This window comes from Stenella coeruleoalba, assembly GCF_951394435.1.
Source record: "Stenella coeruleoalba genome assembly, chromosome: 9".
Classification (NCBI taxonomy): Eukaryota; Metazoa; Chordata; class Mammalia; order Artiodactyla; family Delphinidae; genus Stenella; species Stenella coeruleoalba.
The window spans coordinates 62,606,376-62,628,627 of record NC_137155.1 but is presented as its reverse complement, the minus strand read 5'-3'; the positions used below and the strand labels follow the sequence as shown (position 1 = coordinate 62,628,627).

General features: G+C 41.9%; 1 protein-coding gene across 4 annotated transcripts in view; it reads left to right on the top strand.

Annotated features, from left to right (window-relative positions):
* LOC307192040 (uncharacterized protein) overlaps nucleotides 1-22,252 on the top strand; it is a 284,325-nt gene that overhangs the window by 240,626 nt on the left and 21,447 nt on the right. For 2 of the 4 annotated variants that reach the window (XR_013829933.1, XM_079932456.1), the window contains exons 4-5: nucleotides 15,816-15,953; nucleotides 17,706-17,881. The gene's annotated coding sequence lies outside the window, so the exon portion shown is untranslated. Of the gene's footprint in view, nucleotides 1-10,705; nucleotides 10,779-15,815; nucleotides 15,954-17,701; nucleotides 17,882-22,252 lie in introns of those variants that run through there. The other 2 variants (XM_079932457.1, XM_079932458.1) reach the window with 2 other exon arrangements.

Genomic DNA, 22,252 nt, shown 5'->3' with positions numbered 1-22,252 from the left:
TCAAATATTTTCTCAGTCCCTTTCTTTTTCTCTTCTTCTTCTGGAACCCCTATAATTCGAATGTTGGTGCATTTAATGTTGTCCCAGAGGTCTCTGAGACTGTCCTCAGTTCTTTTCATTCTTTTTTCTTTAGTCTGCTCTGCAGTAGTTATTTCCACTATTTTATCTTCCAGGTCACTTATCCGTTCTTCTGCCTCAGTTATTCTGCTATTGATCCCATCTAGAGTATTTTTCATTTCATTTATTGTGTTGTTCATCATTGTTTGTTTCATCTTTAGTTCTTCTAGGTCCTTGTTAACTGATTCTTGCATTTTGTCTATTCTATTTCCAAGATTTTGGATCATCTTTACTATCATTATTCTGAATTCTTTTTCAGGTAGACTGACTATTTCCTCTTCATTTGTTAGGTCTGGTGGGTTTTTATCTTGCTCCTTCATCTGCTTTGTGTTTTTCTGTCTTTTCATTTTGCTTATCTTACTGTGTTTGGGGTCTCCTTTTTGCAGGCTGCAGGTTCGTAGTTCCCGTTGTTTTTGATGTCTGTCCCCAGTGGCTAAGGTTGGTTTAGTGGGTTGTGTAGGCTTCCTGGTGGAGGGTACTAGTGCCTGTGTTCTGGTGGATGAGGCTGGATCTTGTCTTTCTGGTGGGCAGGTCCACGTCTGGTGGTGTGTTTTGGAGTGTCTGTACACTTATTATGATTTTGGGCAGCCTCTCTGCTAATGGGTGGGGTTGTGTTCCTGTCTTGCTAGTTGTTTGGCATAGGATGTCCAGCACTGTAGCTTGCTGGTTGTTGAGTGAAGCTGGGTGCTGGCGTTGAGATGGAGATCTCTGGGAGATTTTTGCTGTTTGATATTAATGTGCAGCTGGGAGGTCTCTTGTGGACCAGTGTCCTGAAGTTGGCTCTCCCACCTCAGAGGCACAGCACTGACTCCTGGCTGCAGCACCAAGAGCCTTTCATCCACAGGGCTCCTTAATTTGGGATGATTCGTTGTCTATTCATGTATTCCACAGATGCAGGGTACATCAAGTTGATTGTGGAGCTTTAATCCACTGCTTCTGAGGCTGCTGGGAGAGATTTCCCTTTCTCTTCTTTGTTCTCACAGCTCCCAGGGGCTTAGCTTTGGATTTGGCCCCGCCTGTGCGTGTAGGTCGCCAGAGGGCGTCTGTTCTTTGCTCAGACAGGACAGGGTTAAAGGAGCCGCTGATTCGGAGGCTCTGGCTCACTCAGGCCGGGGTGGTGGGGGGGGGTAGGGAGGGTCACGGAGTGTGGGGCGGGCCTGTGGCGGCAGAGGCTGGCGTGACGTTGCTAGCCTGAGGCGCGCCGTCTGTTCTCCTGGGGGAGTTGTCCCTGGATCCCGGGACCCTGGCAGCGGCGGGCTGTACAGGCTCCCCGGAAGGGGGTGTGGATAGTGACCTGTGTTTGCACACAGGCTTCTTGGTGGCGGCAGCAGCGGCCTTAGCGTCTCATGTCTGTCTCTGGGGTCCGCACCTTTAGCCGCGGCTCGCGCCCGTCTCTGGAGCTCTCTTAAGCAGCGTTCTTAATCCCCTCTCCTCGTGCACCAGGAAACAAAGAGGGAAGAAAAAGTCTCTTGCCTCTTCGGCAGGTCCAAACTTTTCCCGGACTCCCTCCCGGCTAGCCGCCGTGCACTAACGCCCTGCAGGCTGTGTTCAGGCCGCCAACCCCAGTCCTCTCCTTGCGCTCCAACCGAAGCCCGCTCCAACCGAAGCCCGAGCCTCAGCTCCCAGCCCCGCCCGCCCCGGTGGGCGAGCAGACAAGCCTCTCGGCTGGTGAGTGCCCGTCGGCCCGATCCTCTGTGCTGGAATCTCTCCGCTTTGCCCTCCGCACCCCTGTTGCTGTGCTCTCCTCCGCGGCCCCGAAGCTCCCCCCCTCCGCCACCCGAAGTCTCCGCCCGCGAAGGGGCTTCCTAGTGTGTGGACACTTTTCCTCCTTCATAGCTCTCTCCCGCTGGTGCAGGACCCGTCCCTATCCTTTTGTCTCTGTTTAGTTTTTTCTTTTGCCCTACCCAGGTACGTGGGGGGGGTTTCTTGCCTTTTGGGAAGGCTGAGGTCTTCTGCCAACATTCAGTAGGTGCTCTGTAGGAGTTGTTCCACGTGCAGATGTATTTCAGGTGTATCTGTGAGGAGGAAGGTGATCTCCGCGTCTTACTCTTCCGCCATCTTCCCGGAAGTCCCCCGTTGTTATTTTCTTCAGTGCCCCAAATAAGGCTTACGGTGGCAGCATTAGAAACTCAATGTAAAATATGTTTATATATTCACAAGACAGCAGATTTCACTATTAACATGAATAACACCCAATTAGAAATACGGCATTTCAGGAAAACTTCATTTGATCAGATTACTCTAGTTAATTTTGACAAAACAGAGATAAGTGAAGCACCACACTCTGATTAAATGTCCACAAGAGCACATAAATAGCACAGCTTCCAGATGACTTTCTCCCCAACTTGACAAGCAATGAGTCTCTTCAAAGTAACAGATTTATTCCGAAGAATTGTTTTTAAAAACAAAAACCATAGCAATTCAAATTTCCTGAATAAAACAATGGATAAGTAAATTGTGGCATATTCATACCATGGAATATTAAATAACAGTGAAAATGAATAAATTACATATATAACAATATGGATGAGTCTTTGAATTATAATGTTGAGTAAAAAAAGTAAGTCACAGAACACTAAAGAACATTTGATACTATTTTTATAAATCTGCAGATTTGTAGAAGGACAACTAAAACTCGCATTACCGAGGAATACAAGCAATACATAAAAACAATTTTCAAAAAGCAAGGAAAATGTTGAATACAAAATTCAAGATAGTTGTTACCTCAGGAACAGAGAGGGGGACAGGGTCAGGGGAAGCCCACAGATATATTCCATGGTATTATTTATGTTAGTTTTTTATATGGGTAGTGGGTTCACCAAAACTTAAATCATGATTTATAACTTATTAATATTATAAATAATTATAACAAAAACTTAATGTCACAATAATATTTAAACCTGAATCCAAATAGCTCCAAGTCTCTGCTTAGCACCTACATTAATTCAATCTCCTAAAAAATAATTCCCACCCCCAGTGAATTTCTGGGAGTCCCAGTTTATTATCTGTCTTATGTGTATCCAGAAATATGTTGTCACTCACCTCTTCTGTTTACGTGGCTAGTGGCTTCCACTATGTTCTCTGTGGGTTTCCGTCTCTATTAATGGTGCCTATAGATTTTCCTTGGTCACCTCAGTCCTTATGGGGTAGTGGAGAATCATCAATTCTTGAAAACTGAGAGGGAGAATGCAGTTTTTTCTTTGTTATGCTGGAATTGTTTGGTGGCCACCATAACGTGTTATGGAGTTTACTGAGTGAGATCTTCCAGCTCATTCACAGCCCTTTTATCTCCCAAGTTGCATCCTGCCAAAGTCACTGGGCAGGGATGGATTTAGTAACATTGGCTCACTACACCTGCCCCTGCTGTTCTCAGCCCACATATGAGACAAAAAAAAGCGTTAGAAAATCATCAACTTTTGATGGAATCTGCATCACTGTAAAAGGGCTGATCTAAGACCAGGCAAGATTAAATCAAATAATACATACAACTGCTTAAAACGTTTGTAATGGAGACAAGAAAAATATACTGAATAGGAGAATCTAACAATCCAGTTAATTGAAAGGCTGGCTGGCTCTTGCAGAATTTGAGGGGAAATGATATATTTAAAATATACAAAGAATAGATCCAAGAGAGCCAGTACGTGCACTGTTAAAATCCTAGATGAAGATTGAAAAGATAAAAAAGAATTAATGATTAAAGAAATAAAAAGACAAGTTCCCTGATTCCCTCACATTAAAGGTGTCACCTTCTTGCTCCAGATTCTATAATTCAAATGGCACAGGAAATGACAGGAGTTAAAAGCTATGTTCTCAATTGCCTGACGTCTCTGGAAAGAAGTGGTCCTAGAAAACCCCACCATGAACTCCAGTCTCTGCCAGTCATGTTCTTTGTAAGCTTAGGAGCAAAGAACAAGACATGAAATTCTGGATTAAGTTATAGTTTCAGATTAATCATTCCAAGGGGCTGGATACCAGCTGTAATTTCACTAGGAAACTTAGCTCTAAAGTCATCTATTAAGTGACAGTGTGTGATCATCAGGTACAGGCCACCAATCTCAAGGAAACATGTGATCTTGATGTGAAGTACTATTAATCTAGATCAGTCTGGAAAGCTGGGGGCTGTGATTTTATATAGATTTTTTAAAAACAAGTTTATTATTGATTTTTTAAACTTTATATCAAAACTCAAAAAATATCTTCCTAGCTACCACTCTCATAAGACTTTGTCAATGGGACTAGAATATTTGACTGATTACTTAGAGTTAAGGCAGAGCACTTGGTAGTGAAAATGTCACCACCATGATTCACTCAGCTCTGCCCAATGACATGTCTGCATATCTATTGGTGTCATCAGGATTACATCCAGATCTGAGTTAAAGTAGAATTCCTCTATGGTATTTTTCTTTTGAAAACTGTAAGATATGGCATAGTATCATTTCCTTCCAGAAGAGAGGTGTAGTTGTTAATCATCACTGTCTTCATTGCTCATCTCTTACACTCAAGTGAAACGGCCTGCCTTTTATGGACAAGAGAAACAAGAGTCAGCAAACAGATTGCAATTTCAGGCTATCACGCTCTAGCTGTTATCAATAGCTATAAATGCAAAAACTATATTAAAACGTGTATGTCTCATTTCACACACCATGGTACCCATGATCATTATGGTAAAGGCTCTGCATTCTGATTTTCATAAATTAATTTAACCACTCTCTATCTTTTTATAGAGTACATTAAAATCCCATACTATGTGATTTGAGATATATGCAATTATTTTCTGGTGAATCAAATATCCTAATTAATAAATAGCTATCACCATACAGACATATTACACAGGCATTAACAATTTTCAAAGAATTAGAACAAAATCAATTCAACACTAAAATAATCCTGAAAAAAGTTAATACCTTAGATTCACATACATTGTTCTGGTACAAACTTTTTAAACACTGCTTTAATTTTGAGTCTTTTAAAATAATTTGTTTTATTAATTTTTACTTTTCATCAACACTTTATGAAGTTTGAATATTTAAGAAGGAAAGGGAGGAAGAGAGTTGAAGGAAGTATTTTATGATTTATTAAGATATAAGTACTAGCTACTCCTTCATGTATCGAAAAATTGGAAGCAAAAAAGAGTACTGAAATTAAAGTATAAGGAAATTCTCAGTAGAAAGTGTGCTGTCAGCCAGCCTGTAGGTTTTCAGAAAAGCAAAAATGACTTACTGGAGAAAGAAGAAATTAGGCTCTACCCCCATGGCATACTGTAGAAGAGATGCCATCGTTGCTGCAGGAGTGATAGAAAGAAGGTTGACCTGGGTGGGCTCTAAGTGAATAGTAAAAATATTTCAGCAAAACTAGGCCAATCCAGCTTATTCACTGCATCAAGGCTGTGTCTGTGAGATGCTTTAAGCTGCATATAACAGCTAACTTGAGCTGGCTGAAATGAAGAAATGGAACGGCTGACATAATTGTAATCCAGAGGAAGGCAGGCTGCCATTGCATTTGCCTATTATCCCCTCTCCTCTGCCCTCATCCTTATGCCAGGTCCCCTTCAGGCTATCACACTGTCCCCACCTCCAGCCCTATGCTCAGAATCCTTTTGTGACGTCAGTATTTCCTTCTCCCGGAGAATAAAAAGCAGCTTTTTCAGCGTATCCGGGCATAAACAACAAAGGAAAACCTACATTAGGCAGAGACCCGCCTTCAGTAGGTATATCACCCTCTGGGGCAAGCTCTGGGTTCAGGTGTAGAGAAGCAAAAGTGCATTAATGTGGCACCAGGATCCAGGCGTCTCAGACTGAGGCAGCATCCTCCCAGCTAGAGGCTTGGCATCAGGTTACCCAGCAAGAATTTCTGTCAGAAAGTCAGCATAATCTTAAGCGAATTGAGGGAGAACTTTTTTCTTTCTAGTAGCATCTTTCTAAAAAAATAATAAATAAAAAGGACTTCAGTCACGCAATAGTGAACACTGTAGCTTATTACAAAAATGTCACGAAATGAGTGATCTCTTTACTCCTAATGCACTGATCCTGGTCTGGGAAGGGAAACATGTCAGCTGGGAGTGATGTAGGAATTCATCACTGTTCTCAGCCTTCCCTTTGTCTATTCTTTGCTTAAAATGTTTTATTTAGAAGCCACAGGAGACAGTGGAAATGAATCACCTCCAAGCCCTCAATGATGGCAATGAATTATACTCACGAGAAATGATCGCATCTAAGGCAGGCAGGAGGTCCAGTTCAGGTAATCACAGTGCAATCACAGCATTAGGCTGAACAGCACTGGACCAGGCCGGATGATGTATGGTTTGTCTGAGGAGAACAGGGTACGAGCACTTGGCAGCAATGGCTAAGGCTTCCTTCTGGTCAGCAAACATCGCGTTGGATTTTCTCAAGAACAAGGTGGAGTACTTCTGTGAGGCTCCTTCAACCGTGTGGTGTGCTAAAAGCAAGCGCTTACTAAATGGTGCAGGTCAAAGAAAGAGAAAAATAAACCTAGAGAAGACCTGGTTACTGTACCCCTTAGACTGCCTCCAGCAGTTAGAGAAAACCCATAAGCAAAGAGGAAATGGAAATAGAGAAAGTGTACGTTGGCTGATAACACGTGTTGAGGAGAGTGGCATTAAACACCTTGGCCCAGGACCTGCTATTCAAGAGTAAGCAGAGAGGTCCGGTGTCTGGATCTTTTGATTAAAACCCCAGCAAAGTGGGAAGGGTTGCAAAGTTGGCTGTCTAAATGCAACAGAAGGAGAGAGGAAGGCGAAGGGGAAAGAATGTAAGAGGAGTATGTGTGGACATAGATAGCCAAGATGGAAGTTTGGGTAGACCAGTCTCTAAGGGCTGTGCTGCTTGATGGAGAGGGTGTGTTTCATATATTTACTGACTGACAGTCATCAATTCTGTGTTCAGAGAGCTTAATCTCAATGGAAAATAGCTCTCTTATGAATGGCCCTATTGGATAGGAAAGACAAAGCTTTGGCATAATCTGAGAGAAGAAGGTTAAGGCAAAACAAAAATAAATGGAGACTTCCCTGGTGGCGCAGTGGTTAAGAATCCGCCTGTCAATGTAGGGGACACCGGTTCGAGCCCTGGTCCAGGAAGATCCCACATGCTGTGCTCCAGGTGCCTAGAGTCTGTGCTCTGCAACAAGAGAAGCCACCGCAATGAGAAGCCCGCAACTAGAGAAAGCCTGTGCGTAGCAGTGAAGACCCAACACAGCTGAAAATAAATAAATAAATAAATTTTAAAAAAAAGCAAAAAGATAAGTGGCTCTGCTTAATTGTGAAATAAGAAGCTCAGTATTTAATAGGAGATGAAGTCCTGGCAACTGAGAGAAGAGATAGGAGAAAGCTCTCATGACGGGAGACTGGGGAGTCAGCAAAGTGGTGGGAAGCTAGGTCCCATTAGCAGAGACACACGGGCGAAGCTTTCTCTGGGTTAGAGGATAGCAGATCAAGTATGGGGAATAGTGATTCCTGACAGCACAACTTAGAGTTTCTTCCTGTTCTGTGCTGCAGTTTCTCTGACATCCTAAATATTTTCAGTAGAAGACACAACCTGCCTTATATTAGTAATGACTTGGAGGAATAACGAAAAATGTGCTGTGTCCATATTTTGGTGAAGTCGGTGTGTCTCTTGCCCCAGCTGCAGATGTATGAACTCCTAGATTACCAAGGGGAAACAGCAAGTCTCATGGAGGTGGACAACTGATAAATATTTCCAAATTATTAGCTACATATAGCTCATTAGAGACTTTAAAGAGTTTTTTTTTTTTTTTAAGTAAACAAGATTTGCAGGACCCCCGAAGGTATGAACAGCGTTTATAATTTGAGAGTTCTACGGTTAAGCAGCCGGACGGACTGTTTATGGGTGTCTACCTGAAGTGACACAGTGTTCACGTCTTTAAATTATGAGAACGGGAAATAATTTTCACCCAGGTACCAGTCTGGAAGATATTCTCCCTCTAAAGTTTATAAAATCCTTCCCCCTGACACAGCAGGGGTGGGAAGCGAAGCAGTGCTGCTGAAGCACAGGCTGGCAGAGAGCGTCCGAGGAGAGGCAGAAGCTTCAGGACCAGGAAGCGATGGCTGCCGACAACCAGGGCAATTGTTCTGCAAAGAGCATCAGAGGAAGCTAGTATCCTTAACTGCTCCAATTTGGGAATGAATGAACAGTAACATGGGCAACTGTGGAGATGGGAGCGTGCAATGACTGGAAAACAGGGCCCTGATACGAGAAAGAAATCAACTCAGGGCAAGAGAAGAGGCAGGAACCAAAGAGATCTGAAAAGACAGAAGAGTGCCCAAGAACCAGGCAGAGCCGAGGTCTTTGTAATTCTTGGTGGAGGCTTAAAAATTAATATCAGAAGCGATGATGTGTCATTTATAATTTGTTATGTGTAATTTTGCTTAAATTGTCTATATAGTGAATTATATATATAGTTCTTATTCTAGTACCAAAATATAGGTTCTGTCATTTTCAGCAAATTGCCTGTGCTGTTATCGTCAGTCGTTAGGTTGCAGAAGCCCTCCGGGTATTGATACAAAGACATCTTGTGGACACCACCGGCTTATACCCAATCCCCTATCCACACACATACACAGACAAACACATTATTATAGAAGGTTCTGGAGCTCAAACTGAGCATAAAAGTTAGATCACCTATTTATTTTTGAACCCAAACCAGAAGTACAAGTTCATCAACACAGAGAAAGAGAGATAGAGATTACATATTAAAAAATTGAGAGGTGAAGTGCTAGTTAAAAAAATCAAATATGCTTTGTGGAAATTTTAGTGCCAGTACATTTTGCTTTTTAAAATTATTGCCTGCCTTTCTTCAGTGAGGAGAGACTGCATTGGGGAAATCACATTTTAAGAGAAGCTGAATCGCTACATCCTAAAATAAGGTATAGAAAATATTGCTAAGTATACTTTCTTAGGAAAGATTAGATAAAAGAAAAAATATTCTAGAAAAATAATAAAGGAAATCAATAGGCAATTTATAGTAGACAAAATTCAAATGGCTAAGAAACACATGAAAAAAAATGTTTCCACTCACCGCTAAGTAAGAAATGCAAATGAATACAAGATACCATTTTTTCACACCTCAAGTTGGCAAATTTAAAGAGAATGAAAATGCCTGTTATTGGCAGAGGCATGGGGAAACTGGCTTTTTCTGGCACAGAGGTGGGTGTAGCACATGGACAGCCTTCTGGAGAGAGGGTTGGCCTGTGTATCACGAACCATAAAAGGCACATACTCTTTGGCCCCATAATTCTACTTCTAGGAATGCTTCCCAAGAAAACAATCAGATCAGCAAGTAAAAGATGTTCATTGCATCATTGTGTAGGATGATTGATTTCTGTTCAGTTTCAACAGTAAAAACTATTTCTACATGTTATGGTACACTGAAACAATGGAATATAATTTAGTCACTTAAAGGTGTTATTAAATAGATTTTATTGACATGAAAAGATGGTCACAATATATTACTATGCCAACTACCAGGTTACAAAAGAGGATAGTATGATACCATTTAGAAAAATAGTAAAAACTAGAACATTTTACACACACACACACACACACACACACACATATACATGCATATACACGTGGAAGAAGGAAACAAAGGAAGAATTTACACCAAAATGTTATCAGCAGTTTATTATATCTGGGAAGTGAGATTATGAGTGATTTTTCCTTATGATTTGTCTGAGTTTTCTATAAGCATAAATTAATTACATAATACTCATAATAAAAAGAAAAATGGTACATTTTTTTTTACCTTCCATCAAAGGGAGATTGGATTCTTTTACAACTAAATCAGTGTTATTATTATTTGCGGTTGTTTTTCTTAATGACAACAAAACTAATATCAATGCCTTTTTATAGCTGTTTGTGACCTGTGTCCAAATGGGTCTGTTAAAGGCTAAACTGCTTTCATATTCATTTTCATAATGAACCTGAAGGAGGATTGAGGACGATTGTGTTATAAGTGGAGAAAATGAGGCCCAGACAATCAGTGAAATTTTCCCTTGATTTAAGGAAGAATTAGAAGCAGCTCTGAGAAAAAAAATACAAGACTCCAGACTGTTGTTTTGAATAAAGTTGATTTCCCCTTGGATGTCAGTGGTAATTTTCTCATCAGTGAAGCCTCAACACCATGTGCCTTTGGCCACAAAAAAAGAATTATTTCCTCTGGTTTAAAAGCATCTTCCTTGAGCCAGGAATACATACGCACGTGGAGGGCCCTGGCGCTGGTGTGTGTGTTGGGTTTCACTCCCATGCTGGGGATACTTGGGCTGTCCTCTGAGCCCAGTCTGTCCTCAAGAAGAGATCATTCTTCTACCAGCATGAAAACTTCCCCAGTAGGAAGGCTCTAGCAGCTCCGAGTGAGAAAAAGAACACAGAACCAGACATAAGCAGCTTTGACTCTTCACATCTCTGAGCTTTACTTTCCTCCACAATAAAGTGACGCTAAGTGAGGAGATAAATGGGTAGAGTGTGACAAGCATGGTGCCAGAGACTCAGCCAGAGTGAGCTCTTTCTCTCTGACCCCTACACCTTCTGTTACTTGCCCGTTCCACTCCCTGCAGGATGGTCTGGTCCACCTCGCATCTGATCATACCCACAATTCTCAACCCAGATGGGCTATCAGCCGAAGAGGATCTACCATGAAGTCATGAGGTTTAAGCTTTGGGGCTTCTCCTTGCAGGGGCTCATTAGAGGACTGAGAGGTTTGGTGAGAATTTTAACATGTTCTATATGGAGATGGGAAGACAGGTTACAAAAGAAAAAGGATTTCTGGATAAACATCCCTGGAAAATTGCCTGAAAAATTCTCAGAGGGAAGAAACGTGAATCTCCAAGGCTCCAGTAATCTGTTGTGATTTCTTTTCACATTCTAAATAAATATTTACATTCATATCGAATTGTACGTTTGTATTTAGTAGTTTCTCAAAGGCGTCCCCAGATTGTATAAACTTTGGGACCTACAAAACCTGGAACCTCCATGAGACCTTAGTTCACCTCTCTTACCATCCCTAGGTTGGCCTCTGCTTGAAACAACAGTGAGATTTCTACCTCCAAGGTAATCCTCTCAAATAAGAAACAGTTCTCAACTAGACCAAATACACCGGTGGAGACGCCATGTCCCTAAACATCCACTCCTGGGTCACATTTCTGCTCCCTGGCACCAACAGAACATGTACTACCTCTGAGGTTTCTTTCCAGGCCACACACCCAGCCCTGAGCCTTCTCTCATCTGTTCACCTCCCTAGATCACTGCAGTGCCTCCTTAGACTGGCGCTGAGGGCTGAGCCCAGCACTTGAAGTGCAGCCTGACTCACCAGCACATGGCAGGCTTACGGTTACCACCAAATAATGGTGATGAACTTCAGGATGACCCTTCTGGGGCCAAGACTGCTGCAGTCAATTCACAACCATAAGCTGAAAACCAGCTGTGCCCCGCACAGACCCGATTCTGCCTGTCATCTGGAAGGTTGGGGCTGAGGTGGAGGCATCGTCAGGTTCTAACGTGCAGGGGGATTCAGCCTGCAGCAGGGCCCCTGCCCTCAGAAGGAGCAGAGAGAATGGTGCCGGCTTTTGCCTGCTTTCTTTGGGGGCCTCACAGCCTTGTTTCCACACTGCCTTCTCTAGGTCCTTTCGTTGCTGCCCTAATAACAGTCATGTCAGTGCATTCCCTCAAATTGTCGAAAGGGCACTTTTTAGATTACGCGTTCAGAGGGAGAAGTTGCTTCCTCGGCTCTTGTCTACCCACAGTCCCCTCCAACCCCCAATCAAAGGAGGAATGAAACCATACTGCCTCCTAAAAGTAGTTCTGGGACTGGAAAGGGCTTTCTTGGTATCTTCACCCCAGGGTTTCCTAATACACAAGGACCCTCTGCTGATGTAATACAAGGTACCAGAAGCCAATTTTGTAGTAGGGATAACTTAGCAGAATATGCATGACACCAGATATGGCTGCAATGTAGTCAGGGTGCCAATGCTTCCAGGCACCACTTACACACACACACACACACACACACACACACACACACTCTCTCTCTCTCTCTCTCTCTCTCTCTCTCTCTCTCTCTCTCTCTCTCTCTCTCTCTCTCTCTCTCTCCCTCTCTCCCTCTCTCCCTCTCTCCCTCTCTCCCTCTCTCCCTCTCTCTCTCCCGTATTGCAATGGCAGCCTGTGGTGAACTTTCTCTCATGGTGCAGGCAACCTTGCTGCAAACTGAGGCACAGCCAGTAGAACTAACAGAGACCTAAATAAAAAGGATGTGCTGGGCTTCCCTGGTGGCGCAGTGGTTGAGAGTCCGCCTGCCGATGCAGGGGACGCGGGTTTGTGCCCTGGTCCGGGAGGATCCCACATGCCGTGGAGCGGCTGGGCCTGTGAGCCATGGCCGCTGAGCCTGCGCGTCTGGAGCCTGTGCTCTGCAATGAGAGAGGCCACAGCAGTGAGAGGCCCGCGTACCGCAAAAAAAAAAAAACAAAAAAAAAAGGATGTGCTAATTGAAACAAGTGGATTCAGGCAGCCCAAGCAGTTTCCATATATATATATATATATATGTTTTTTATCTGCTACATTTATCAAGTAAGGAAGCCTTAAACAAGGGAAGGCTATATCTGGCACGTTTCCACCCAGCTTGCTTTACCCCGTGAATGTAATTTGATTTTGTCTTATGTCAGCACCCACAAGTCAGATCGCATCCCAAGACAAGTGCCTTCATACACGCACAGCTCTTAGTTACTCAGAGTCTGTGAATGGCAGTGCAGTGGAATTACACCATTTGTGATCTACCATGACCTGCGAAAATTCAGGTTAACTGGAAGAGGGATAACAGCTAACAGTTAAAAGGCTAAATTTCAGTTTTCGGAAACAAGCCAAAATCAATTAAATAGGCAGATTGGTTTTGACAGCTCGTAGTTTGAGTGTCACGAAATAAGCAACACTGGTTAACAAGTCCTGTCATGGAAGACCAAGCAGATGATATTTCATGCTTTTTTGAATTGATTGAAGAAGATTATTAATCTAGCATGCTAGAACAACCATTAAAATATCCACTTGCTCATCCCACCTGGAGCCTAACAAAGTCCAGGTGAACCAAACTAACTTTTCATTACTCTTCACTTTGTTTCATTCATCTTTACACCCATCCACCCAGTCACCCCGAAAACCATTCATCCAACCAACAAATATTTTTGTGTACTTCTCGTGTCAGAAACTAGTGTGCTGAGTCACATCAGCAAGAATCTGCTTTCTATGACTTCTCCCTTCTCTTCTCCCTTGTTTTGGTCATCACGAGGGCCTAGGCTATAATTTGTGACTCAAGACGGCCAGGCAGATGGGCACCATCTGGGTAATCAAGGTTAGCTTCTCAGAACCATTCCCAGGATAGGTGCCAGATGCAGAAAGCTGGGTGGGATCATTTGCTGAGATGCCCAACCAAGAAGCCATGGAGCCAGAGGATGTCTGTATACAGCACTCGAACCACTTGGTCAACAACATTAGAGGCTGGATTTGGTTCAGGATGAAGCAACAGGTAGTGATGGTCCAAGGAAGAGGGTCACACTCATACCATGGAGAAGGAGGCAGAGTCTAGGGAGCCTGAACTAATTATGGAAATTTGTTTTTCTGCTATTATGAATAATTCCTTTGAGCATTATGGAATGCTCATAAGCAACATTATGCTTATCTTGGCTGTCTGTCAATTCAAGGCATTTTAATTCAATTTTGCTAATAAGAGGAAGATAAGGCTAGAAAGATGAAAAACAGACATTAATACAATGGGTTGAGTTGAAGGCAACCTTGATCACCCACGGAGAACTTTTGTATATATATAAAAATTTAACAATATGCAAAGAGTGAAGCATGTGCCAAGGAAGTTTGGTACCAACATTTAAGCATCGTCTTCTTTTGCTTCATATTATAACTGAGCCAAAGATCATTACTATCTCCTGATTGGATGCGGGCTCTTCAGACTCTTTTATAGCTTGGATGGGAGCCAGATGCATTCTATAGTAAACCTTCCGGGACTTGACATTAATTACCAAGGCTGAGGCAAAAATTAAGGCACTAAAGAAGACAGAGCAGTCAGAGAGATATTTCTTTTATTTTTTAATTTTTATTGGAGTATAGTTGCTTTACACTGTTGTGTTAGTTTCTTCTGTACAGCAAAGTGAATCAGCTATACGTATACATATATCCCCTCTTTTTCGGATTTCCTTCCCACTTAGGTCACTGCAGAGCATTGAGTAGAGTTCCCTGTGCTGTACAGTAAAGGAGAATTTTTTTAAGTGTGTATGCAGCAGGAGGAGAGGGCATCCTGTTTGGAATTCTGAAACTACTGTAGCTAAGTGATGCGACAGGTCTGGATTTCAATCCCAGCTCTGTGTCTTACCTAGTTTGGATCTCTGTTAACTCATCTGTCAAATATGCGTGGTACTGTCTCCCTCACAGGGTTGCGGTGGTTTCACCAAGCAGCTCTATCTTGTCTTTAGAAGGGTGCTCAGGGTTCCTAATATAGTTGCAGGGGGAGACTGAGGATGTTGTATTGAAGCTTCATGGGCACCACACTCTTTTACTCTGATTTTGTGGTTACATAGAAGAATAATGGACTTATTGACGGGACGCTAGCCCTTCCAAGTCATCCTTTGACTACCCCAGCAAACTTTTTATGTAAAAGGTCAGACAGTAAATATTTTAGGCTTTACGAGCCATACAGTCTCTCTAGCAACTACTCAACCCTGCCATGGAGTGCAAAAGCAGCAAGAGACAATATGTAAACAAATAAGTGTGGCCATGTTCCAATCAGTATTTATTTACAACAACACATAGCAGACCAGATTTGGTCCACGGGCCATAGTTTGCCAACCAAATGAGGTAGCATAGAGTTATTCTGTTAAATTGACAATATAGTTGTTTTGTCAATTTCTGACACGTAAGACATGTGCCCTAAGTGCTTCTCTGGCCATTTTGTCTTCATGGCTCCTATGAGTCAAAAGTGTATTCATTCATTCAACAAATTTGGTTTTAGTGCTGCGTGCCGGGATCTATTTTTGTCACCAGCATACAATAATGAACAAGACAGAGTACCTGCTTCTGTAGACATTATGTTGGGGAGGTAAGGAAGGAAGAATGGATGAAAGAAAGGAAAAGGAGGAAAGAAGTTATCAGTCCAGGCCAGACGCTATGCAGAGAATAACTAGAATGCTCTGGGAATAAAATGTGATAGGATAGCCACTCTGATAGGACGTTTAGAGGAGACAGAGCAGCTGACATTTAGCTCCAATCTGAACGCAGAGAAAGAGCCATCCCTTTCAGGACAAGGGGAAGCATTCCACGCAGAGTAAACAGTGAGAGTAGATGTCCAAGAATAGGACAGAGCATTGCCTGGTGACTGAAGAGAAAGAAGAGCAGTGTGGCTGAGCTCAGGGACAAGCAGGAGGATGAGAGAAAACAGGAGAGAGTCAGGCAACGGTCACAGCATGTAGATCAGCACTGTCCAATTGAAATATACTGCAAGTCACCATGCATAATTGAAAATTCTGTAGTGGCCAAATATATATTGAAAAATGGGTGAAACTAATTTTAATAATAGATTTTGCTTAACATCTAAACATTATCATTTCAATATGAAATCAATGTAAGGATTATGGAGATAATTTCCATTCACACAGAGTCTTTTTTTTCCTACAGAGTCTTCAAAATGTGGTCTATATTTTAGACTTACAGCACATCTCATTGTGGATTGGATCAGCTGCATTTCAGGTGCTCAGTAGCTACATGTGGCCCGTGGCTTCCAAATTTGACGACTCAGATTTAAAAGTTTGTAAGGTAGGATAACGAGTTTGGATTTTTACTTCAAGCCATTAGAGGGTCTCAGCAGGAGAGTGATATGATCTGATTTACATTTTTTAAAGATCATTCCTTGGGGACTGCTTTGTGGAGAATTGATTCTAGGGGGACTAAAGGAGGAGGAAATGGAAGTAAGGGGAGCTGCTGGGAAGTCATTGGCCTGGTGCAAATGAGGGAGTGTTGTGGCTTGGACTGCAGTGGTGGAGGTGGTCCAAGAGACGGAGGGGATGCACTGGGTGTATGGATTCCAGCTTGGCATGGTACACAGGGTAAAGTAGATTACGGTGCTGGAGACACCACCTGTACGTATAATACACTCTCTGCCACACTCACGTAAATTACACAGATCTTCAAGATGACCTGTTGTTCCACCATATTGAATAATGCCACAAGGACTCTTCTAGTCATTGCTGAAAGGTCCCCAGGACCAGGTTGAACAAGAATGATTCATGCAGGGAAAAGAGAACAAAATCACAGGATGACTTACATTGTATATTATATATAAGAGGAAATCATAGACTTTACCAGCACTGGTCTAGAAATTTTCCTCCCAACTGCTTGCCCACTTCAGGCCCACAGGGGAAGCCTACATTTCTTAGGATCCCACCACCCCAGGTACCTTATTCTGCTCTGCTTCAGCTCTGCCCAAGTCACTGCAAACACTTCCCACTGTTCATTTATCTGCTTCCAAAAAAGGCAGCAGGAAGCAGGTATCCCAGCCCCCCACCCATCTCCAATCTCAGCTGCTGCCTTGGCCCAGTCTCTTTGCCAATGAAACTCAAAGGGAGACAGGGCCACACAGGCAGGATGAAGGGGGCTGCTCACAGAAACTTCTGGGCAGTTGTAAAAGCATACAAGTGGGGAGGAAGCCAGAAAAGGAGGAAAAGCAGAAGAAAGGAACAGACCTAAATAGTCCACAGAGCAAAAGGCCCCACGTTTACAGAACTCTTTACAATTTGCTATGTGCTTTCTTATATTTGTTCCCTTTAGTCTTCAGGGAGACCCTTAAGGTAGGCATTTTTTAGAACATTTTCAGGAAAGGAAACTGAGGCTGACTCATTTGTCTGAAATCACACAGCCTGCAAGTCATGAAACCAGGGGCTCCAAATCATTCCCTCACTCCCACTACACCCATGCCAAAGTAGGCATGAGTCCATGGGGCCATGCTGAGGAGCCAGCTATGAATATTCAGCTGTGAAACACACAGGGAAGACATACACACAAAGGCTCAGTCTTCCTCATTGAGCATGGATGTCATTTAGGCCGTGCCCTGTGGACACTGGGCATCTTTTCTTCATTTGTAGCCCCTCATATTTGAGTTTCAGACAATGCATTTCAATAAACGGACCAAGGATATAAGTAGCATCTGGGATCAGCCCTAGAGTAGGGAATCTGGCCAGGGCAGAATGGAAAATGTTTTCCAACATAGTTTATTTAAGTATTTCCAAGTTAAGTTGACCAACCTTGAAATGTCTCGGGAAGACAACCAAAAAACCAAATGGCCTGAAAGAAAAAAGCAACTAAGGTACATGAGCTATTTATTTCCCTTTATTTGCATTTCTGGTCTATATCCAAATAGGAAAAGATTTTTATACAGACTTGCCTTGCCTTGTCTCCATCACAGAAGTGCCGTATGAATATAAAATAAGATTAACCAATGCAGCATTTACTCTGTGAGATGCACTAATCTAAATGTTTTACTTTTAATCCTATAACAACTCTACAAGTAAGAATCCTACAATTATTTCCATTTGTGAGAAAAAGAAAGAGGAAGTGGAGGAGGAGGCGGAGAGCATTTATTGAGCACCTACAAGGGACTGTCCACAGAGGGAAGCATCTGATACACTCTGAGTTACCAACTGAATCCTCCCATAATGCCTTTGGGCACTGCTATCTACATTGTACATGTGAGTAAACTGAGTCAGAGAGGTAAGTAACTTGCCAGTTATATGTAGTGGAAGCAGGATTCAAATCCAGATGTTTCTAGCACATTCTGCTGCTGCTGCAAGAGATCTTTGTGATTAGAGATCTCCCATAAAACAACTCTGTGGTGTAGAACCGAAGGACACAATCATGTTTCGATGTATGAACAGCATGACTCCCTTCACTGTCTTTTCATTAATCTGCCTCACTACTCTGTGAGCTTGGCACGAGCTATTCACCTAATACAACAATATGGCAATCCCATACCGTACGCACTTGATATTCATTTTATAAAAATGGAGACTGAGGCTCAGATAGTTAATTTGACAGAGATATAAAGCATCAAATCCTAGTAAAAATGCTACATAGGCTACTTCAGATTGCCTACCAAGTAAAAATGAATGACAGCTGCAAAAGAGAAAATCAGAGCCCACCTAAAGAGCTCTAGACATCTCAACTTTACTTCCCCTCCCACCCCACCCCCCCAAAAAAAGAAAGAGGGAAGGTAGGAAGGAAGGAAAGGAGGGAGGGAGGAAGGAAGGGAGGGAGATCATTTATCAGTTATTGACTCAGGACTAGGACAAAACAGTTTGGGCAGGCAATTCAAATCATATTTCAAATATCTGGGGGTCAACCAAACTCTCAAGATGCTCTGCCACGCTTATAAATCCTCATTCAATACAAAAACCATGTGGAATAGGCTCCAAATGTGTCCTCTCATTAGCTTAAATTTTTTGTTTTAATCTTTTTAAGAGCCAGTGCCTATGCAAGAAGTCTTTTGAGGGCACTCCAAAGATCCTCACCCCCAATACAAAAAAAGAAAGACATCTTTCCAAAGTTAATTTTCTTGAAAGCAGGAAATCATATTTGTCAAATGCCATCACCCAGAGGTCCAAATGTGACTTTGCTCTTGCCAATTGTACATAGTTTTTGAATGGGGTTATAAAACAGGACATTTCCAAACTGAAAAGAAAATGGAAGGAAAGGAAGAGAGGGAGGAAGGGAAGAAATAAATGGGTCAAACGGCACTTATTCTCCTTACTGTGGACCTTTCTGAATATCCAAGGAAAAGATTGACATCTGTCCTTCTCTGTACCAGGGCTTGGGCAAGGATAGAGAACTTGGGGAAGCAAGAACCCAGTAAATTGTGCCTAATTCTGTTCCCTTCAGCTCCAAGGAAGGACCATGCCTCAAGAGCACTCCTGTTACTCCTGCCTCCTCTCCCTTCCTGTCTTTTTTCTCTTTTTCCATCCTAGCTCAAATGTATTTGTTGAGCTCTTTGTGCCAGAAACCAACAGATGCTTTCATATACCTCATCATATTCTTTCATTTCTTTATTCATCAAGTATTTTCAACTCCTGATTTGTACTGTCCACTATGCTGCAAACTGGGGATACTGTGATGAACAGAATGGCCTTGTGACAGAGTTGGGGTTTGAACCAGGATGTCTTCCATTTATTCTGCTTTCACTTCCAAGAGCACATGGTCAGGGGCCAAGGGGCAGCTGCTGTTCTCTTTCTTCAGGAATCAAACAAGATATAAACCCTCTTTTCAGGTTCAGACTGGGCATTTTGCCTTCATATTCCCCCTTATGAATCCATTTACTCGGACATTTATTCATACATCCATTTATTCACTCAGCCTACCTTAATTAAAATATATGAAGTCCCAAAGAGCAGTATAATGTAGTGTATAATATGTAAGCTCCAGGGCCAGCCTGACTAGACTTCTCTCCTTACTAGCCTTGCAAACTCTCTTAAGGCTCCATTTCCTCCATTGGAAGGTGGGGCTTATAACAGGACCTGCCTCACAGACTTGTGAGGAGAATTTAATACCATGATCGCACACAGAGCACCTAACACACTCAATAAAATGGTCATTATTACTGCTGTTACCGTTCTGCGCCATGCACATAATAAGAAAATTCAGACAAAATTTACAAAGGGACCTTGAGGAGACAAACCTGTTCAGGATTCTGACACAGGTTTGAGGAGCTCACATGTAAACAGATCCCAGGTATTATCCTTATGTAAACAGTCCCATGATGACTCAGAGGTGGTCTGGCTTCAGGCAGGAAGACGGGTTGTGGTCTAGGACGCTCCTGTCAGCCATGTGTCTCCGGGCTGTTGGTGAGTTTCTTCCTTACCTTGTTGGGTTCTCACAGAAACTTGCCATTGTTTTTGACGGTGAATTTTCTTTTCTTTTCCGGGAAAGGCTATGCTTCTTATATTTTCTCTTTAGATACTCAACATCCCTTGCCCTCACTTTTCTCTTTACTGCTCTTACAACTTTGTGTATTTTTCTTTGGTTTATAATCTTTACTTTTATAGTCCTCAAAATTCCTTAAGGGCTTCTTAAGGCTTTTTATGGTTCTTCTGTCTTCTCAGGATGCAGTGAAAGGCATATTTCACTCAGGTGGATCCAACATTGTAGTTGGAAAAGAAACAATCCCTTCTGATATTGTTTAACCAAAAGAAAAAAAAGAAAAGTAAAATTTTTGGATTATAAAGATAATACATGTTCATTGTAGAAAAATTGGAAAATATAGGGTAAGTAAAATAGATGTAAAAAAATAGCCAAATTCTTCCCCCTGAGATTACTGCTTTTAATTAAAATGTTAATATTTCGATATATTTCCTGCAGGCTCTTACATACATTTTAACATAATTGTGATTTTACAGTACATGAAATTTAGTAGCTTGCTTTCTTGCTTAATTTTATAATGCAAACATTTTTTCCAAATCCATAAAAATTATTAGAAGAGTGCTTGCCAAAGCATGCCAAGGACCATTGGTGTCTAAAAATATCCCACAAAAAATATGGGGACCATGGTTAAGCACATTTTGGAGACAATATATGGTACATGGCCCCATCTTGGAGATGCATATTGGATCAGCTAAATATTTTAAAAGCTGTGCAATAAAGAAATCTGTTTCATTTTATTTACCCAGCATTGCCCAAAGACATTTGAACATGCATCTTATTTTTGAGGGAAAAACTATTAAAGTCCCACAAAGCTAGTATTTGGGGTGGGGGCAATGGTTTAAATAGGTCAGGTGAGGATCTTGGGGATTTCTAATCAGTTGCTTCCTAACTTCTCACTTGAAATCAGTTGGTGTTACAGATCTAGGCCCCAAAGCTCTAAAAACAAGAAATTTTCACTAAATTCTGCAGAAAAATCTAGTTGAAGTTAAAAGAAGAATTGCAAGGGTATATGGTTTTTCAGATTAAATTCAAATTCCTAAAGAGATAAAAATAAACTAACTCATTAACCCATTTCAGCTTGTATTTGACAGTCAGACACTGCCAGGCCTCACATTTTATCCTCACCACAATCCTGTTCAGTTCATATTGCTGTGTCCATTTCACAGGTAGGGAAACTGAAGTTGAGAGAATGTGAGAGACTGATTCAAGGGCACAGGACTTCTGTCTGAGACCACACTCTCCACAGCAATTACATTTGGTTGTAGTCAGTCTCTTCTCCTAGCAGCCAGCAGTGGGCATAATAGCTTTCAATGTGGAATTAAAACCAGTGGTCTGGAGCTAAAGGTTTCAATCTGAGACCATTAGCCATCTTCTCAGTCATTTAATCAGGCCCCAGCACAGGATTCATCTTTTTCATTTTTATCATCTAGCAATATCTTCCTCTGAATGCATCTTATGCTCATGCATATTTGGATCATAAGCTAAATCTCTCTGTCTCATACATTAAAATCACTTAATGTATCGAATTTTAGCCCTTTTATATGGTACATTAAAAGATGTTAGGAATACAAAGTTGGGAATCCATTTTAAGATAGAATACTGAGTAGCAGATCACAGACCATCTTCCCTCTAAAGGAAAGGAAGTAGAAACAGAGTTGGCATGCTTCATGGGTTTCATTAGGAGAAAGATAAAGAAATGAAAACTAGAACTCATTGAAGTATTCCATGTCAGATGCTTTATATGTTATCTTATTTAATCATTAAAGCCATCTTTGAGACAGTTACCATTATAACCATTGTACAGATAGGGAAACTGAGAGTCACCAAAGAAACTACTTTTCAAGGTCCATGAATTTAGAAAGAGTCAATCCAAGAGTTGCACCAAGATCTTCCTGAGTTTAAAGCCATATGGTGACTGTCACATCCATCTACCACTTCCAAGAGAAATGACCCCAGATACAGCCACTGGCCATGGGACATTTGCTCTATATGGGCTGCTAAAGGCAAGGTCAGGATAAGAATGTAACTGTTGCCTATAATAGTCCCTGTTTATTCCTGTTATTCTGGCATAGTTATTAATAACATCCCTTTAATTCTCAAAATTGCCCCCACTTAAAATAATAAATTATAAGGTGCTACCATGTTGAATA